Consider the following 20,210-nt stretch of genomic DNA (forward strand, 5'->3'; position numbering starts at 1 on the left):
CCATTTCTCCCCATGTATCCTGGTCCAGCAAAAGCACATTATCTGGACCTGAGCCCTAACTCCTCCAGCTATTAGCTAGCTATTTCAAGGTAGCCATGGACCATCTCCATACCTCAGTTTATATATCTAGAAAATGAGGATAATCATATGACCTACTTCCTAGCAATGCTCTGAGAATTAAATGAGTCCATGCAGGTAGAGCACTTAGCACAGTGCATGGCTCATGAGAAATGTCCAGTAAAAGTTAGCCAGCTTTTATTACCATATATCATCAAATGCAAAGTGTCATCCATTGTACAGTACACCATTATTTTATGTGCCACTAAAAAAGAAAAATTGGTGCCAATAAATTATAATACAACACTTTTTTGCAGTTTTTCATTTTATACCATTTCAAAGTTCTTTTAAACTTATTAGATATGTATTTTATCATATATCACTATTGTACATATGTTAAAGGGGAAATGTAAGTTAAATAAATACTTTAATGTAGTACTAAAACTTTGCAGCATTAGAGCCTGATTCTACTGAATCTCTTTTTGAATTATCAGAGCTCTGTACCAAGACCACCATGGAACATTGCTGATCACACAAAACTGGGTTTATTAAACTTGCTGAGCAAGAGAAAGTACCATCTTGATAGAGTCTTAGCAGTACTTTCAAAAGGGGAGTCAGGGAAGTCCACAGTAATCATAGGGTAGTTGGGGCAGAAGGTAGTAAGTGAGAGGGAATAGGTCAGAATTTTTGCAATAAGATGAGGTGCTGGAAGCCAGTGATCTTATCTTGGTGTGAATGGGTCAGAACAAGCTGGTGTTAAAATACTTTAAGCTTGGTTTGCTGTGCATATCATGGTTTGTATAATTTGTCTGCTTTGCCAATCACAGTTTTGCAAGCTGTGGTTTTATTTCTGACCCAGTGTCATCAATGTCCACGTTTTTCCACCCAACACCATGTCAGTGATGCAATGCTTCTTATTGCCTCCAGGACTTCCTTTGCAATAGCTGGCACCCATTCTGAAAATATTAATGGCCATGTACATAGTATTGACAGCCACATCACAATTGTGGCCAGGCTGATGATGATTTTGATACGCCTCCTGATGTCAGAAATCATATGAAATTATGAAAAAATGCTGCATCTTAGAATCAAAGAAATGCAGAAATATTTTGATAACAATAAAATCTCATTTTCATCTTGCAGAGTGGAACCAACTGTATCTATACTCCCATTAAACAACTGGCCAACTGTGGGAGATATGTCAAAAGAGGTATCATAAAACTATAGCATAAAAATACTTATCCCCCTATAGGCAGGCCCTTACACCCCCTTTATGAGCCCAAAGGGGAGTTTTTCTTGCTTGCTTTGTTCTGATCCTTGTAATTTTAGTATTAATTTTATTTCCTTAGCTGAACAACCCACTAATTTTTCAAAGTTTTCTCTACAGGGAAGGTATCTGATTACAAAAGAAATTATCTAAACCATGTAGACAGGAAACATCCAGTGGGTTTTGCCAATGGAATTACCATGCTACAGGATGACACTAGAAAAGATAAAGATACTCATAGGTATATCTTAAATTGAATCGTTAAAAATTGGATAGATCTGAACTTTGTTCCATTGTAACTTTCCCAATAGCAAAAACTAAAAAAGAACACAATGGCAGCTCTCAAGAAGTTAAGTCCAGGAGCAAGCAATCCATCAGAACCCCAACCTTTGGACTCACTATGATTTCCAAGAAACAGTGAGTGTATGTGCCCATTAATGTGCTGGGTGGGTTTGCAGAGGGAGAAAACTGAAAATCTATTTATAGTATCAATATTAGGATAATATAGTATGCATCTCTAAAAGATTACCCAAAGTGTCAAAGGTAGGGATAATGGCTGTATCGCCTTATGACCTCTATGAGTCAAGGATGAAATTCCATCCCAGGAAGCCCTTTAAAGGTCCCATACAGTGAATGAGTGTTGGGGCTCCATCCCCTCCTAATCCGGAACGGGAATTCACATCAAAATGGCACTGAGTCAGAAAACAAGTATAAAGAAACCCAACAAGGATCTGATTTCTTCATGGCTATTTTGATACTTTTTTGGGGATATGAAATATCTGTTTTTTTTCTTTTTTAACAAAAGAAATGTGAGCTACCCTGGCACGGCTAATGTCCTGAACATATGCTTTGTCTGCCTGCTGGGTAATCCACACTGGGTGGCATCTTAGCTTGCTTCTGGATCAGGAAATGCTCTTGGCTTTAGACAGTGCAAAATGGAGACATTCAAATAAAATTGTGAACTTTTTTGTGTTCGTTTGTAAGCAAAATCCCTCCCCTACCCCATTCCTAACCCAGTGTCAAATGGGTTGTTTCTTCAAGTGCGATTCAGATTTTCTTCACTGCAGATTATTCACCCTGTTGGGTTTCTTTATCTGAAATTATCCTGGGGAACCTTTGTGTTTGAAGTACAAAATGATATGAAAAGTCAAGTTTAAAAAAAAAAAAAAAAGGCAAACCTAAAAGCCGAAGGCGGGTGTTGGAAGCAGGAAAATCGTTCCTTGAACTCCCCAGGAGTTGATCAAAGAGACAGCCATAAATTGCAACAAAGGCAGAGATCTACTCTGCTCTGAAAGCCAGCCAGAAACACTGGAAATGTTTCATTATTTATTTCATTAATTCTGTGATAGCAATCTCTACTGACAAGATTTGCAAATCTAATCATTTATTAATGATACATGTCTGGTGGATTGTGCCCAAGACCTTCCTTAGGTCCCAGCCTCTGCATGGCTGAGGCCCTTGGCTAACTGCCAGCTTGCTTTCTTGCCACGATATGACATTGGGATTCCCAAGGTCCTCACCAGGGCCTGTCTGTGCTCACAGGCACATTCAGAGGCGGCTGCCAGGCTCAGCCCTGCTCTAAGGACCAGCATGATGGCCACTTCCCAATATGAGGCCTGCCAACATGGTTACTTCTATTCGTAGAAAACATTCTCTGAGAATCACAACATGGAACGTGCGGTTTTAAGTCATGGTGCACACAGGAATGAATCTTTCAAGCTGTATTTGCATTGTCGCTACTCACCCTGATGCAGAGAAGGCTTAACCTGACTCTTGACTAAGACATTGATTTTTCCTGGAAATTTCACCATGGTTTCAGATATTTCAAAAATCTCAGCCTGTTTCCTTGGCAACCGTCTAAGCTTTATTCCCTATGAACCAATGTGGCATGATGCGTCAGTAAACAGCGAAGCAGCAGCCACCCAACTTGCAGGCTTCCTGAAGATTTCCTGGAAAGCCATCCCTGCCCTGAGCTATTTCGCAGGCACTGTTGTTGGTATTCCACAGAGCGCAGCTAAAAAAATAATAAAAGTTCCATAACCGTGTGCATGGGGAACAACAGCGTTTATGGAGATAATGAAATGCAGAAATGAAAACCCCTCAGCAAAGCCCCTTTAGATGTGCCTAAGCTCTGTTCATTAATCTGCGATAATTAGACTTATTTGCAGAGGTTAACAGCAGTGGCACATGGTAATTAAGCACTCCCTCTCTACCAGAGGGATCGAAAATGCTTCTCATGTGACGTGTGTCCACTCTTCAGGACATTCTGTGCTTGTTTCACAGCTCACATTTCCTATAGGAGGAAGAAATTGTATTCCTATAATGAGTGGCAACATCGAATTTTAGCTGTAATGAGAGTGACGTGGGATGAGAATTATTGCCTCCAATAACTGACTGGCTGTATCACCTTGGGTGAGTTGTTAAGTCCTTTTTGCCTTAGTTTCCCCATCTGTAAAATGGGTCTAAAAATACCATCATAAGCATGTTGCTGTGATTATTTAATAATGACAATGAGGATAATAGCTAACACTCATTGGATGTTTACAGTCTGCCATGCACTGTGCTAAGCCCCTTATCTATACCAGTTCAATCTCATTGTACAAATGAGGAAATTAGAGCACAATGGATCGAGTACCTTGCCAAAGACTAAATTTTGGGAGTAAATAAGTTAATCCACTTTGAGGCATCCAAGTCCCTTGTGAGCAAACTTCCCAAAATGGACATGGGCTCACTGCTTTGAAAAATATTCTTTCCACCTCTTCTCTAGAATAAGAATAATATTTACACACTAAAACAATTTTGTCCTCAGCAACAGTCACCATGCAGGTTTAGGCTGGGCACTGTGGCATAAATCCTGTCTATGAAGAAAGCCATTAATAAAGAATTACTGGAATGCAGAAGGATGCCTGGGTGGCTCAGCTGTTGAGCATCTGCCTTCAGCTCAGGGCGTGATCCCGGAATCCCAGGATCAAGTCCTGCACCAGGCTCCTTTCGAGGGACCTGCTTCTCCCCCTGCTTATGTCTGTGCCTCTCTCATGAATAAATAAATAAATAAAATCTTTTTTATAAAAAAGATTACTGGAATGCAGAAAGGAGATGTTCCACTTCTTCCTAGTTTTAGTAATTGCACTAAATGAAAAAGTATATGCAAAGCTCTTAGTACAGTGCCTTGCGCATACTAAGTGCTCAATAAACAGTGGCTAGCATTATTATAGAAATGAATGTGCAGGAGATCTCCACAAGGGATGAATTATATTTTTCATTCCACAGATGCATACGACTATGGACATACTCAAGATTGCGTCAACCCTAAGTTCATACACAGTAGGATTTTGATCCACTCCAATCAAAAAGTAGGTATGCCATTTGCAAATTAAAAAGGAAGAATAAATGAAACTAAACCCCCATCTTCCACCATACACAAAAATCAACTCGAAATGGACTTGAATGTAAGACCTTAAACCATAAAACTCTTAGAATAAAACAATTGGTAAACTCCATGACATTGATCTTGGCCAATATTTGTTTGGATTTGAAACCAAAGCAAAGGCAACCAAAGCAAAAATAAATATGTGGTACTCTATCAAACTGAAAAGTTTCCGTGCAGCAAAAGAAACTGTCAGCAAAGGGAAAGATAACCTATGGAATGGGAGGGAATATTTGCAAACCACATATCCAATAGATAAGGGGTAATATCCAAAATATATATATCCAAAAATATATATATCCAAAATATGTAAGAAACTCATACAATTCAATGGCAAAACTAAACAAAATAAAACAAAACCACCAACAACCCATTAAAAAAAAGGCAAAGGATCTGAGAAGACATTTTTCCAAAAAAGACATGAAAATAGCCAACAGGTACATTAAAAGGTGTTTAACTTCACTATGATCATCAGGAAAAAGCAAATCAAAGACATAGAGAAAGGAGATGCTGGCACACTGCTGGTAGGAATGCAAACTGGTGCAGCCACTATGGAAAGCAGTATGGAGTTCCTCAAGAAATTCAAAATAAAACTACCATATGATTCAGCAATTCCATGTCTGGGTATATCTCAAAAGGAAACAGAATCACTATCTCAAAGAGATCTCTGCTCCCATGTCAGCTGCAGCACTATTCACAATAGCCAAGGTGTAGAAACAGCCCAAGTGTCAGTCGACCTATGAATGGAAAAAGAGTATGAAACATATATATACAATTGAATATTATTCAGCGGTTTAAAAAAAAGGAAATTTTGTCATTTGTGCCATGGATGAAACTGGAGGGCATTATGCTAAGTGTAATAAGCCAGACAGAGAAAAACAAATACTACATGGTATCATTCAGTTGTAGAACATAAAAAGAATGAAAAATTTAAAAAAACTGAACTCGTAGAAACAGAGAGAGTAGAATTGTGGTTGCCAAGGCCTGGGGTGGGCTAGTACCATGTGAGGAATGACCTAGGGAGAGGCTGGTGAAAGGGCACAAACCTTCAGTTCTAAAAGGAATAGGTCTGAAGATCTAATGTATAACATGATGATTACAGTTGATAAGACTGTATTGTGTAATTGAAATTTGCTAAGAGAGTAGAATTTAAGAGTGCTTTCTAAAAGAAAGGTAAATATGTAAGGTGATGGATGTGTCAATTAACTCAATGGTGGGAATTGCTTCACAATGTATATGTATAGCAAATCATCATGTTGCACACCTTCAATATATTATAATCTTGTCAATTACACCTCAATAAGTCTAGAGAAAAAAAAGAGGAGGAAGAGAAAAAAAAGAAATGGAGGGATAAGAAGACAGGGAAGATATAGGGAAGGAGGATGGGGAATGAGGAAGAGAGGGAGGAAAAGAGACAGAGACAGAGAGACAGAGAAGAGAGAGACAGAGAAACATACCTAAAAAAAGTAACCAAGTTTTCCAGTCCTCAAATCTAAGAAAGTGGAATTAAAAAGTCTCGGGTCCTAAAAAGAGAAAGATTTTGCCTGTATTTAAATTGTTACCAAATCCGAAAGGAGTAACAGAATTAGAGCTGCTTTTCCTCAAGACAAGGGTTCATTTTCAGCTAATATTCCAGGATAGCCTCACCTTCATTACCTTTGCTCTTTATTCGGGTTGTGCTTGAAGCCATGCTCATGTTTCTCACGGGCAGTCTAGAATAAGGATCTCCGCAGAGAAATGAAAGCCCAAAGCCCAAGCTTGGCTGATTTTCCACACACAGCTGGTACATTCATTAGCAGTTCCTGACTCCTCTCTCTGCACCAGCGTGCAAATGGGCAGCATGGCGCTTGTTTTTGCAAATCCTCTATTTTTTTTTTTTTACTTTTTTTTTTGGCTTTTGAAAGACAAGCATTGACACTTTCCACAAAGAAAGAAAATCCCTAGCAGCACCAAGGAAAGAATTAAAGGAGCTCTAAGGAATGATCTGGGAAGTTCCACCAGTCCTCATTCACATGGGAAATCCGTCCCACACCTTTCTGCCTTGGATGAGAACAGGAGAGCTCCCATTTACTCTTGCTTTGCCCTCACCTCTGCCCTCTGACCTGAATGTCCCTTACCTTATTCAGCTTGTGGGTGCTGCCTCCATTACATAAAACAGAGCAATGCTGAAACCAACACAGCCCTGATTGTTTCAGGTTTTGGAGGGGTGGGCAGAGGGAGGGGGTAATTTTCTAGACTGGCAATAAATAGCATATTTGGGTAGGGTTTTCCATTCATACACAGAAAGAGACACACGATTTAACTAATTGTTTGGGAGGAGGCCTTCCTATGCCGCTGTTCTACGGTATTGAATAAACTCAATGTAGTGGAGCTTTCCAAAACCCATTTGTACATCTCTTCAGATTGTTGGATTTCCAGCACATGCACGATTCTTTCCATTTTCCTTTCATTCATTGGACCAGACAGAATGTGAATTCCAGCCTTTACCTGATAGCTGACCCATCTTCTCATTCTAAAGTCCCTTTATTGTAAGATTCCTATCCCCCCAGTTTGTGACAGTGGATCTCATGATGATACAGATAAGGGTCTAGGTGTGGTTATTAAAGTTGTGTGTTGTGTGTTTGAGTTAAGAGAATCTAAGCTGAACGACGAAGATTGGAAGAGATAGAGAAAGATTCCTCTTGTTAAACTAAATTAATTAGTTGGATTTATATGAGGAGACAGAAGGGAGGAAGCCAGGCTGTGTCCCATATTAATAACTCACTTGGGAGAAGCCAGATTGGATTGAAAGCAAAAGAAGGGGGTGGAGGGAGCTCCGTGCCAGTTTATAAGAGAAGTAGCCTTGGTTTTCCTCTCTTCGCGCTCCATAACCCTTACATACACAAACACACATCCTCATTCCTGACATGAAAATGATGTCATCTTTCTTTTTGACTCACCAACCAGACTACATTAATCCCCTGCCGCGTGAGGGCCAGCGGGAGGCTGCTTAAGGGACTTTAGGCCTGTGAATAAGTGATGACCCAGTGGCTAGGGGCGGCAGCGTAGATACATTCAGGATGCATTAAAGCAATTAGCTGGAAGAGGAGCGAGAGCACAATTTCCAGTCCCCAAGAAGGACCAGGCCATGCTTGGAACAGGGTAGGGAGCTCTACAGCTGAGGGCTGGGAAAAGCCACTTAGCAAAACAGCTTCACATGAAGAGGAATATGGTGCTCACTCCTTGGCCTTATCTGATACCAGTGCCCTTTAGGGGAGCTTTCAGGAGCCATGAAACAAATAATTTGTGCAAATCGGTGTACTTGAAGCAGCCTTGTCACACATGAGTCCAAATCGTGGTTTGCACACTGGCGTCCCACTGGCTGAATCTGGCCCAAGGATGATTTTTGCTTGGCCTGACTTTGGGCCAGCATTTTAAAATCTGAAGACTTCACAAAACACTGGCAAGTCGGAAAATGTTGGCCTGGCCTTCCTGTATGACCAGCCCGCCGGTTTCCTCCTACGTCCACCCACCTTATGCTCTGCAAGTTACCGCAGTCCTCACCACTCCCTACCGCTGTCCTCTCAACCCCGCTTCACTCATTTCCTTGACCCACTTCCTTCTGCCTGGACCCTGGAGGCATTTGAGCCTGTGATCTCTATTTTAAATGGCTTTGGAGTTAGGCTCAACCAGAGAGAAGAGGTTCCAATCTGGAGCTCCCGAGTGCAGTCTGCTCGTGGACCTTCCTCAGTTTCTGCTCCTGAAAGGCCGGTCTGGAGCCTTGCATGGGTGCCTCATCCACACTGAGCTCTCGCAGCCAGGTTGGGAGCGGGGGCCCCGGGGGCACGATCAGAACCAAGGGATAACTGGACAGGATTTTATATTCAGCGACAACTGCAGGCTTGGGTGGTAGTGACGCCCACTCGAAGAGGAACAGGCAAAAATGTCACAAGTTAAATAAAATGCCAGCCAAAGCACCTCGGAGATCCTGGAACCACTTGGCATATTTTGTGACGCATACTTTGAGGAACAGCAAGACGTGAGAAAGAGCCCCTGGGGGCAAGAACTGGCTAGCCAAGGCCCACGGCTCTGAGGGGCCATCGCCACTGTCCCTGATGGTCCCTGCTTGCTTCAGTCAGTAAAGCTTCGGCTGGATTTTGTCTCTCCTTTGGCTGAACTTCCCACTGGAAATGTCATGGAAAGACAAAAGAGCTCCGGTGACGTAAGGAAACCAAATCACACATCTTCCATGAAACCTCCTCCTCCTTCCCACCCTCCTCCAAACACTCAGATGCTTTTCTCACTTCTTGCTTTTAATCTCCCTTCTTACCCTTGCTGACCGCTCAGCCCAAATGGGAACCAAGTGCTAAGTGGCTGCCCCTGCCTCCCTCCAGCCAGGCCACATCCTCGGGCCCCTAAAAGGCAGCTTCCAGACTGCTAGGGGCACCAGAGCCCTGGGTTGGCCATCCCTTTGCTGAACACTAGAAGACAAGGCATGGTTGTTAAAGGTGGCTGAGAAATCTGTGTGACTAGAGTGCCCCAAAAGAGACTGTAACAGACTGCAGGAAGAAGTCCCTGGTACAGGGTCAGAAAATGAATAATTCAAACTTCCCTCACATGCTGAATTAACCTTGACTTATTTCATGCTTCCCCACCCCCATCACCCTGACTCCTGCTTCTCTCCAGGCTGGAGCTGGCTAGAGTCATTCAGGTGTGCATTTTAATCCCTCCAGGAAACTTCTTCTGCTCTATTTGGATCACAGAAAGTGAGAGCAGTTGGATAACTCATGCTCACCGCCTCAAGGGAAGGGGTGTCATATGGAAACTTGAAGTCACAGGTCCTTGGGGCACTTGGGTCCTTGGGGTGGAAAATGACCACCAAAAAGTTTTTATACTAATACGGATAGCCAGAGGCCAAAGCAGCTTAGAGTTTACAAAATATCCCTCTTCCTAGTTTCACACTAATTTTGTTTTATTCTTTTTTTCCAACTTCCTTATTCACATTATCACATCGGCAACAACAACCTCTTTCACCCTGGGCCCCAAAATCCTCCTTTCTGAGTCAGCTCTTGGAAGGCCGAAGAATTAGGATTCTTATCTGCTTTAAAGTCACCTCTTCTGCCCCACAGTACAATTAGAGTGTAGTGGCATTTCTCCCTCACTTCCCAGGCACAAAGCCATATAGGGAAGCACATTATGAAAGCTCCATTTTCCTTCTTCTACATCTTTCTGTCTGATGAGCTTGGCGGGAGGAGATGGCCAACAGACAACTGAAAAGATGCTCCATGTCACTCATCACAGGGATATGCAAATCAAAACCACAGTGAAGTATCACCTCACACCTGTTCTGAAGGGCTAAAATCAAAAATACAAGAAGCAACAGGTGTTGGTGAGGATGTGGAGAGAAAGGAACACTTGTGACTGTTGGTGGGAGTGCAAACTGGTGCAGCCACTGTGGGAAACAGCATGGGGGTTCCTCAGTTAAAACTGAGGAAGTTAAAATTAGAACCTAAAGTTAAAACTAGAACCTCTCTATGATCCAGTAATCACACTACCTGGTATTTACCCAAAAATACAAAACCACTAATTCAAAGGGATACAAGCACCCCTACATTTACTGCAGCATTATTTACAATAACCAAACTCAGCCCAAGGGTCTACAGATTGATGAATGGATAAAGAAGAGGTGATATATATAGATATAGAATTATATATCTATATCTATATCTATCTATCTATATATCCACAATGGAAAATTATTCAGTCCTAAAAAAGAATGAAATCTTGTCATTTGCAACAACATTGATGAAGCTACCAAGCAAAATAAGCCAGAGAAAGACAAATACCACATGATTTCACTCCGGTGTGGAATTTAAGAAACAAAACAAATAAGCAAAGGAAAAAAGAAAGAGGAACAGCAAGAAACAGACTCTTTACCATAGAGAACAGACTGATGGTTATCAGAGGGGAGGTGGGTAGGGGAGTGGGGGAGAGGGGGTAGGGATTAAAGAATACCCTTATCATGATGAAAAAAAATTTTTTAAAGAAAGAAATACTGTGGGTCTTAAAGGATATGCCACTGAAAGAAGATTATATACTCCAAGGCAAAAATACATCTAGGTTTTGCCTTAAGAAACTTGTTCTTTTGGTAAAGAACATTATGATCAAGTAATTTCTTTTTTTTTAAGATTTTTAAAAATTATTTATTCATGAGAGACACAGAGAGGTTGAGGCAGAGACAGAGGGAGAAGCAGGCTCCATGCAGGGACCCCGACGTGGGACTCCATCTCAGGTCTCTAGGATCACACCCTGGGCCGGAGGCGGCACTAAACCGCTGAGCCACCCGGGCTGCCAAAGTAATTTCTATAAGAATTCTTTCAACATTGTCCAACAGAACTTTCTGCAATGATGGAAATGTTCTTCATTTGCATTGTCCAATATGGCAGCCACTAGCCACATGTAGCCATTGAACACTTGAACTGTGGCTAGTGTGACTGAGGACCTGTGGTTTTTCATTTTCATTTTAATTATTTTAAATTTAAATGGTCACGTGCAGCAAGTGGCTATGCTATTGAACACCACAGGTCTGGATGTCAAGACATATCCTGTTCTCTGTTCCATTTTTTAATTTACTTTTTTAAGATTTTATTTATTTATTCAACAGAGAGAGAGTACCGGAGAGCACAAGCAAGGGGAAGAGCAGAGGGAGAGGGAGAAGCAGGTTCCCCACTGAGCAAGGAGCCTGATGCGGGGCTGATCCCAGGACCCCAGGATCATGACCTGAGCCAAAGGCAGATGCTTAACTGACTGAGCCCCCCAGGCACCCCTGTTCCCTTTTTTAAAAACTAGTCTTCAGTATATCTAACTTCAAACACATCCTCCAGAAATTCAGTATTATCAACAATGGGGAAAGAAGGAAGCAAACATTGGATTAAGCATCCTCTAGGCACCAAGGCTGGGAAAGGTGCTTTCACATGTGAAATTCATTTATGTTTGGTTGAAACCTTACAACTCTGTTATAAATTATATCATTCCCATTTTATAGCTGAGAAACCTGAGGTGATAAATTTCAACAAATAGCCTAAAGTCACTAGATGAATAGCTGGCAGAAATGGAATCTGAGTGTTTAGATCCTGTCTAACAGTCTTCCCATTTTAAATAAGTGGTGTTATTCCCACTGCTATCCCCACTTCACAGAGAGGGAAAACAAGTCATTAATTACAACAAAAAGTCTGGGAATGAGTGGTGGCCACAGAGGTTTGTGGTCTGTAGCTACACGTTTCTTTCAGATCCAAGTGTCCGTTGGAATATCCAGTGAACTTGCATTTCTTGGTGCCAATGGTGTAGCAGGCGGTCTGAGACCGATCCTAAGCCACTCTTATTGCTACAGAAAGGTGTCTGAGACCCACAAGGAGGAGGGGGCGTTTATGAGGCAAAAGCTGTGTCCAGAGGCGCCTGGCTGGCTTAATCGGTTGAGTGTCTGCTTTCAGCTCTGGTCATGATCTTAGGGTCCTGGGATTGAGCCCCTCACTGGGCTCCCTGCTCACTGGGGAGCCTGCTTCTCCCTCTGCCTCTGCCCCTCCCTCACCCCACTCGTGCTCTCTCTCCCTCTAAAAAAAAAAAAAAAAAAAAAAAGCATGTCCAGAGCAAGAAATTGGAGAAATATTCCAAATGCAGTGGTATAAGAGTCAAGGAGAAAGCACCCTTCATCCAAAATAGCTCAATACCTTGACTCTGGGAGAAAGTAGGAGGATTACCAAGGTTTGGGCATGTTGATTGAGGTATTTTTTCCTCTTCCCAGGCTACAGCCAGAACCCCTGGCTCCAGTACCAACCGGAGGGTAGTGAGGAGAAAGCTTTTCTCTGCTGGTAGCCATCCACCCAGAAGTTTCCTAGAAGGTGATGTTGATTGTAATTAGAGCCTCGTCTGGGGGTGGAGGGGGGTTGTCTCAATTCCCAGTCCTGCAAATGCAGCTGGTGGCTGGGAAGCTGCCGCCTGGCACTCTCTCCAGAGACAGTCTCAGCTGCTCTTCCCGTCTAGAATCATCACTTGGTTGAGTTTCCCAGGGTAGGGGTTTTGAGTGTGGGGCAGGAGGGAGGATGGCAGCGTTTGGCCCTGGAAGGAGGCAATGACCATCACGCAGGCGGCTGTTCACAGCGTGTGTCTGCCCCTAGCCTGGCAGCAGACTGCAGTTACTCCCCGGTCCCTTGCTGGCTGTTCACTTTCTACACCAATGAGCTCTGAGGTGACAAGTTCAATTCCCAGCTCTGTCAAACCTGCATTTTCTTCCCTGACCTACTTTTCCCACTCTGCAGTGTTTGGAACAATGCCTCTCTCTGTTCCCTGTTTAGACCCATCTTTTGCCTGAGCTGGTGCAGAAGCACAGGCCTTTGCCAGGCTTTTTGCCTTGAATCCCTGACAAGTGTTGATGGGAAAAGAAAAAAAAAGAAAAAAAAGAAGAAGAAGAAGGGGGAAAAAGAAAAAAAGATCGTCTCATAAAACAGAGTTCAGCTCTCCCACAGATGCCCAGATTCTGGAGGCAGTGAATGCTGCCGCTGGTGAGGAAAGAAATGAAAAGGTCGTGCTTCTCCATTCACACCTCTCTCCCCTCCACCCCCTACGCCCCACCCCAGCCTCCCGGGCACACTGAGGAGCAGCTAAGGCGATGCCAAGAACGCTCCTGACCTCATGAACAGAAAAAAAAAAAAATGCTGCTGCTGCATTGAGCAGCTCGAGCCCAGGCATACCGAGTGCTCTCCTCCACATGCCCCCCTGGGGGGAGCGGCTCCTGAAAGGAGCAGAGGGCAGCCCCTCTCAAGGCTCTTGAGTGCTACAGCCCTGCCACCGCCTCAAGGTTTTCCAGGCTTAGGGCCCCAAGGTGCTGTAAAGAGGAGCCCATGAGGGAGCACAAGTGAAGATGCCTTGTGGTCTGTAAAGCAGATGTCCGCTCTACAAATAAATGCAGGATGATCTGACCCCAGAAGAGGTGAGTGGCAGAGAATAACAGTAAATCCAGAGCCATCCTTTGCTTACCGATTGCTGTGTGCCGAGATTGCTCGGTGTGCTTTCAAAGGAACTAAGTGGCTACTCATCCTAAGCCCCTACGGGCGGACGTTACCACTATCACCCCCATTTCCTAGATGATGGGGTACGGGGCAAAGGCTAGGAGTCAGCCCAGAGCCTGCCCCTGCTCCCTCCAGCTTGCACTGTGCACCTCTATCCTGTGCACACTAGTGTCTTCTGCTTGCACTGCCCGCTCTCCATCTTTCACTCCAAGGTAGAGGCACTGCTGTGTCCCCTCTAGCACTCCGCAGCCCTCTCCTCCTGCCCCCTCAAAGCTCAGCCGAGATCACAGTCCTGTTCCTCCACGTGGGCTTGCGACAACAGGCTCCCCTGGGACACCCCCCACTCCCCCTTCAGTTATTCCATGAGTTTTCTCTCCTAAGACGATCTGGGCTAACCTGGGGCACAGCTTCTGTGTTGGGCGCAGATAGGGCCATGCCTGAGCTCACACCCTCTGGTCCTTCTTAGTCTAGGGATGCTGACATCTAGTCAGCCCTGTTTCAGCAGCCTTCAGAGGATGCAATCTCTTTCCTGCTTGGTCTGCTGCTCTGCGAGGACACGGAGCTTACCATCTACCCTGCAGCCAGGAGAGAATGACATCGTAAGGAAAAAACATGAAAAGAAAAGTCCCAGGAACTTGATGATATCATTGAGTTGCTGTGCTGACGGAGTTGCCAATTTTCAGATTGTTTGATTAAAAAAAAAAAAAAACTTTTAGATTTCTATAATTAATCTACCCCTAGTTAGGCTTCCTATTACTTCCAGCCTGAAGCAGCTGACTAGTAGAGGTAGCTAAAAGTAGCCCTCCGGAGAGGGTGCTGGGTGACTGTTCTCCATGTCGGTCACTGTGTGCCCCACCCTGACATACACATTCCTGCTCCCCTCCCCGAGAGGCTCCAGGAAGGATAACCTAGCCGTCATCCTGCCTGGATTCCTCCTGGCCTTTGTGATCTCTACTCCCTCTGCAGGGAAAACCCCTCCCCAATCTTCACAGGGCTACTTTCTTTTCTTCACCCAACTCAAAATCACCATGGCGAAGAGAAGCCCTACCACCCACCTTGAGTTTTGTGTCTTACACACTCTGTGTTTCCTTCAGAGAGCATCTCAGGATGTGTAAATATCTAAATTGTTTCATATCTTCCTGCACTCCACAGTGTGCCCCCCTTACTCACCTAGAACATCGCCTGGCTCAAAGCAAGTGTTCAGACAAGGTGCACAATCCCCTGCTTATCCCCTGCGGTGTTTGTTATGGTGTCTCAATGGGACCTTCTCTTCTTCCTCCTCCTCCTTCTCCTTCTCTTCCCTTTTTCTTCTTTCTTCTCTTCCTTCTTCTCCTTTGAAGCCAACTGATGCCCTTTAGCTTCCATCGATGGTACTGATGATTTCTTTTCCGAATTAATCTTCCCAAATTATTAGAATCTCTGTCCGTGTTCAACAGCTGAAATCCCAGTTTGATCTTTTCCAGTGAGGCTTGGTTTCTAGGGTATCATTGTAAATTGGGATGCTTTGATGGAATGACAATGTGGGGATGTTTTTAAGCTTCTTGCATTCTTTTCACTATATCATTATGGTGGTTTTCAATCTTTCAGACATTTTAATCTATGCTTAATTATGCTCATTCCCAGAGGCTCCTTAAAAGCAAATGACACAATTTTTTTTAATCAAATAAATAATACACATGAGGCCTGCTAAGACTTGATAGAAGCCTGTCTGATCAGCTGAAGAGGATGACTGGGAGGCAGGAATTTGGGAGAGTCATCACCCACCCTTCCAGCATTTCCAACCACTCAAGAAAAATCTTCAGAGCCTAGGAAGATAGAGTCTGAGCCAACCATGTACCCTAGCTTCTCCTCTCTGCTAGGATGGAACCTGTGGAGATGGATGACTGTGGTTCCTCTTCCTTCCAAAAGAGGCAACGTGAAGTCCATCTGGCTTCTTTGAGAAAAGGAGAAAAAGGTTCTATCGTAGTTCGGCCTGCTATAACAAAATACCATAGACGGGTGGCTTAAACAACAAATATCTTTTTCTTACAGTTCTAGGAGAGTCTGAGGACTCTTCCAAGAAGGTTGGGGAATCCAAGATGAAGGCATTAGCAGATTCAGTGTTTGTTGAGAGCCCCCTTCCTGTTTTTCAGATGGCCACCTTCTCATTATGTTTCCCCTTAGCCTTTCCTTGATGTGTACACAGTGAAGGGAGAGAGAGGGGGAGAAAGAAAGAGAAAGAGAGCACGTACATTTCTGACCCTCATTTTATAAGGGCATTAATCTCATCACGAGGCCCCTACCCTCATGACCTCATCTACCCCTAATTATTTCCCCAACAACTTACCCCATCACCTTGGGGATTAGGGTTTCAGCATATGAATTTGCAGGTAGACACAAACATTCAGATCATAGCACACTCTCCTGTCACTTTGTAATAATGACAAGAGTCAGTGTAAGATTGGGGCATTGGACATTCCTTGCTAGAGCAATCTGGGACCTCTCAGCTTATGATGGGCATCTGCTGACTTAGCCTGTCCAAGCATGCATGTTCCCCTTGTTGTGAGAGTGATTTCAGAAAGACTATCAGTTAAGGTTCTTCACGCTTATCTAGTGGTTGGCATGGGCCCAAATTGAGTCAACTCAGATTGTTCTGGAAATTTTAATCGTGAACAGAACAAGGACGTAAACTCAAGATGACCCAAAATATTGTCACTTCCCTAAAGAGAAAGTGACAATATTTTTTTAATTCAAAATATTTTATGATATACAGTCTAATGACAGTATGAAAAAAAAATCAAAGCCCACATTTGGTTTTCTTAACAAGGAAACAATGATTTAGATGCTGCACATAACGACTCCTAAGATGAGAAGAACAGTGTACTCACTTTCTGCTACTTAAATTCTCAGGTGCCCATACTTTCTGATACTTGGTCTTCAGCTTTGGCTCTTAATAAATGACTACTACATATCCTTCAATTAATTGTTTTCTCCCCTATGAGTTGCCAGGTTAATATCTACTACTTAATAAAAGGATCCTAAATTATAGACTTTTTAAACAATGAACCCCAGAGCTCTACACCTGCTCCCACTACTGAGGCCTCAGAATATGTTTATCTTATGCATCCTCTACTAACTCTGGTAATCAGTGTGGAAAAGGCCCAAATAATTGAAAAAAACAAAACAAAATAAAACGGGTCACTCTCTCTCTGATCTGCCGTGTCATTCTCAAGTAGAAAACAAAATGGCAGTTGCAAGAACCTGAGGGAAAAAGAGTCTTTAAAAAAAAAAAAAATCTTATCTGTCTGTCTTAAAAGCCATGAATGAAATAAAGGAAACTGTATTCATAACACCTGACTCACATGATTACTGTGGGTCAGCCATCAATATGTAGATAGAAAGAAAATAATTGGCATAAGCTCCTTGAAATTTCTGCCTACAGCCTCCCCAAGGAGGCCTTGGGGAGATTCAGACAGCATTTGAACAGCTAGGGCTTAGTAATGAGAACTGACATTCTAGTGTGTAGTACAAAAGACACTTCCCTCTTGGAACCAGGAAAAGTACTTTAATCAGCCAAAAAGTTGCTACTGTAAAACAAAAAAGAGAGAGAGAGACAGAGGATAAAATAACCCCCTTCACATATTGTTTCTCTACCTTGCTAAGCCCAGTTCCTACTAAGTGTCCAAGCCCCTGTGCCATCATCTGTGCCTACCTCATTAATGCCATTTGCTCATTGCTATGCCAGAAAACCCAGCTGATTAACGGGAAATCCTGAGCGGAAGGTTGCCTGGGTTTCAAGTTGCTTATGCACACAATTCACACTCCATGTGTTAGGAGCTCCCTCCTTTCCTCAAATCGCTCAGTGAGTCTGGAAAGTGGGAAATAGGCTTTGAATTGTCTCTGGCTCCTTACTGACCGGTCAAACCCCAGGGTGCCCATGGAATATTTGATTAGTTGTAAACTCAAAACAACCATCACAAAGAAAGATAAAAGGTTAAAACCACAAGCAAGGCCCCCCAGAGTGAAGAGCCTGAGACACTGGAAAAGGTAAGCTGAGAAAATACTCAGACCCCCTCTAGCAGAAGCTAAAGATAAAACAAAGCATGTTTCATGCCTAAGGCAGAAAATTAAAAATTGAGCAGGTTCCATTCTGAGAGGTGTATTGTAAGGTGAGGCCTCCTTCTTCATACTCCACCCCCAGTCCCTGTCATCCCCTCTGGAGTCCAGTCTTACCTGCTGGCGTGTTGTTTCCCTTTGTCTCCTGCCACCACCACCACCACCACCCCCAGCCCCTGCTTCTAGCTGAGACAAATACCCCATCACTAATAAATGTGCTTACCAGTGTCATCAACAGACAATATTTTCAAGGCAATAATCACAGAAAACTTTAGTGAGGCACCAGATCCTAAGGGCTTTGGGTGTGCACTTTGGGAATATATGCAGACCCCTTTGTACAAGTAGCCAAACACATCCTGGAACACATTTTCAGAATCTAAAGGCTAGAATAGGGCCACAGTCATGCCCCCTTCCTGAGGGCATCCTACATCAATTTACTGGTCCATGTGGGGGATAAAGACCTGGCTCCCTTGCCTGATTTGAGACAGCTCTGAAAATATGTTCCAGCCTCAGAGTGCCCTATTTAAAAAATGGCAGAAAAATGCAGTAACAGCAATGGAGTTTAACATCCCTCTCTACTCAATCCTGTTCTATTATTTCCTTGACAATGTTGATCCCTAGAATACTCCCCCAATAAACTTATTGCATTAAAATAATTTTTTTAAGAGCTGGAACAGACTGAGGTGGTCTTAAAACCTATCCTCAGTGACTGTAGAAATCCCTTCTGTGATATCCTTAAGAGAGAATCAAATGGCCCTCCATGGAAACTTCCCAGTGGTTGGGGTTCCACATTCTCACAGAGGAGTTGAAAGGAAGTGGTGTGACATAGGGGAGGGGAGGCCCATTTCTGACACCAGAGTAGATATGGAACATTGTAATGTGATGAAGTAAGGACTGGAAAAGGCGAAGAGCTTCTGGGAGGGGCAAACGGATGGGATGCAAAGGTATTAAAATGTGATGATCCAGTAAATCTGAGTGCCCAAAAGCTAGCAGAGAAAAACCATCAAATGATACCCTGGCATCCTTTTCCTTTCAAAGTTGAGCTAATAAAGGAATACAGTGGGCTATCCTGCCAAGAGTGGTATAGAAACAACACAGGGAATTTATGATAAAAGACCAAGGAAATGGGCAAGAAAAAAGGAGCTAAGAATACAAGGACACTACAGAGAGAACTGTTAAGCAAGCATCATGCCCCTGGCTTATCTCCTTTGCACACTGAACTCCCAGAGGCTTCCAACAGAGCTCGACACGGCAAAGACTGACACAGAAAGAGGTTGGCTTGTCACATATCTAGCATGGCAGGAAAAAGTAGGAGAGGTTCTGAAACATGGAGTCAGGCAATTTCTAGTAGTCAATCAGAAGGCTGATTTTTGCGGTGACGGTCTACAGACATGGTCATCAAGCTTTGTGATGACGGCCTAAACTGCTCTGGGCAGTAAGGACAAGGGAGCTGGTTATGAGTTGCTGTACGTCTTCTTTCGGTGGGAGAATCACCATAAAGGAGCTTCAACTGACATCTGAGTGTAAATTGTTAAAGCAAACCCTAGAGAGGGGACAGGCAGTTTGCATAAGCATGTTACTTGCCCAGGACAAGACAACAGGGAGTGGGTCATCTCCTAGGCTGTACCTAGCAAAAACATTTCCAAATGCTCTGCTAGCTAAACCATTATGTTTGTGGCTGAATTTGGCCCTCGGGCTGCCAATTTGCAATACCCATTCTAAAAGATGGGGATCTTCTAAAATGTCTCAAGCGATCACCTGGTGCTACCACCGCTCACACTCACAGTTGAAGCAGTCTCACAGCTACATTTACGTTTTATTTCATGTCAGAGAATAGCCTCCCACATCCCCCTCTCTGTGTCTTCGCTGCCACCATCCCTCTCACCATTTCTGGCTCAGAAAAGTAAGTCAGTGCAACTGCCAAAATGGAAGGGAAGGAATTGACCAAGTGGAAAAAGAAAAATGTTGAATAACAGTGAGCAAAACATGAGGGGCAGAGTAAAAACTTCCAAGATTGTTAAGATGTGATATCCTAGCGCTTTATACAAAATCAGCTTCCTCCTTCTTGAATACCCGAATACTTCTATTGAATACCCAAACTATGTCAAGCAAGTGCCTGGCACTTTACCCAGAGGGGCCCAGAGAATGTGGGGTGGGGCTGAGGCTACCTTCTTCGTTGTAGGCCTCACAGACTTTGATTCTCAGGCCACCTAATCTATACCTCCTCAGCTGATTAACATTATTTAACAAGGCATCATGCCTACAAAAGCAGAAGTGCAGGAACCAAAGGAATGACCTGTGTAGTCAATGTTTGTAACCA

The 20,210-nt window shown here is 43.4% G+C and overlaps 2 long non-coding RNA genes across 10 annotated transcripts in view; one reads left to right on the forward strand and one right to left on the reverse strand.

Annotated features, from left to right (window-relative positions):
* The window catches only part of LOC112656490 (uncharacterized), a 62,150-nt gene that overhangs the window by 25,955 nt on the left and 15,985 nt on the right, over positions 1–20,210 (reverse strand). The window lies entirely within an intron of this gene.
* On the forward strand, positions 440–15,970 carry LOC112656491 (uncharacterized). 5 transcript variants are annotated; one of them, XR_007408972.1, is made up of 5 exons: positions 440–1,747; positions 3,608–3,736; positions 4,595–4,677; positions 12,532–13,716; positions 14,262–15,970. It is a non-coding gene; the product is annotated as an uncharacterized LOC112656491 (long non-coding RNA). The 5 variants fall into 5 exon arrangements; XR_007408973.1 differs by having other exon boundaries at positions 441–1,747; positions 12,532–12,628; positions 13,082–15,970; XR_007408974.1 differs by having other exon boundaries at positions 442–1,747; positions 4,595–4,681; positions 12,532–15,970.

Source organism: Canis lupus, chromosome 37, assembly GCF_003254725.2.
Source record: "Canis lupus dingo isolate Sandy chromosome 37, ASM325472v2, whole genome shotgun sequence".
Classification (NCBI taxonomy): Eukaryota; Metazoa; Chordata; class Mammalia; order Carnivora; family Canidae; genus Canis; species Canis lupus.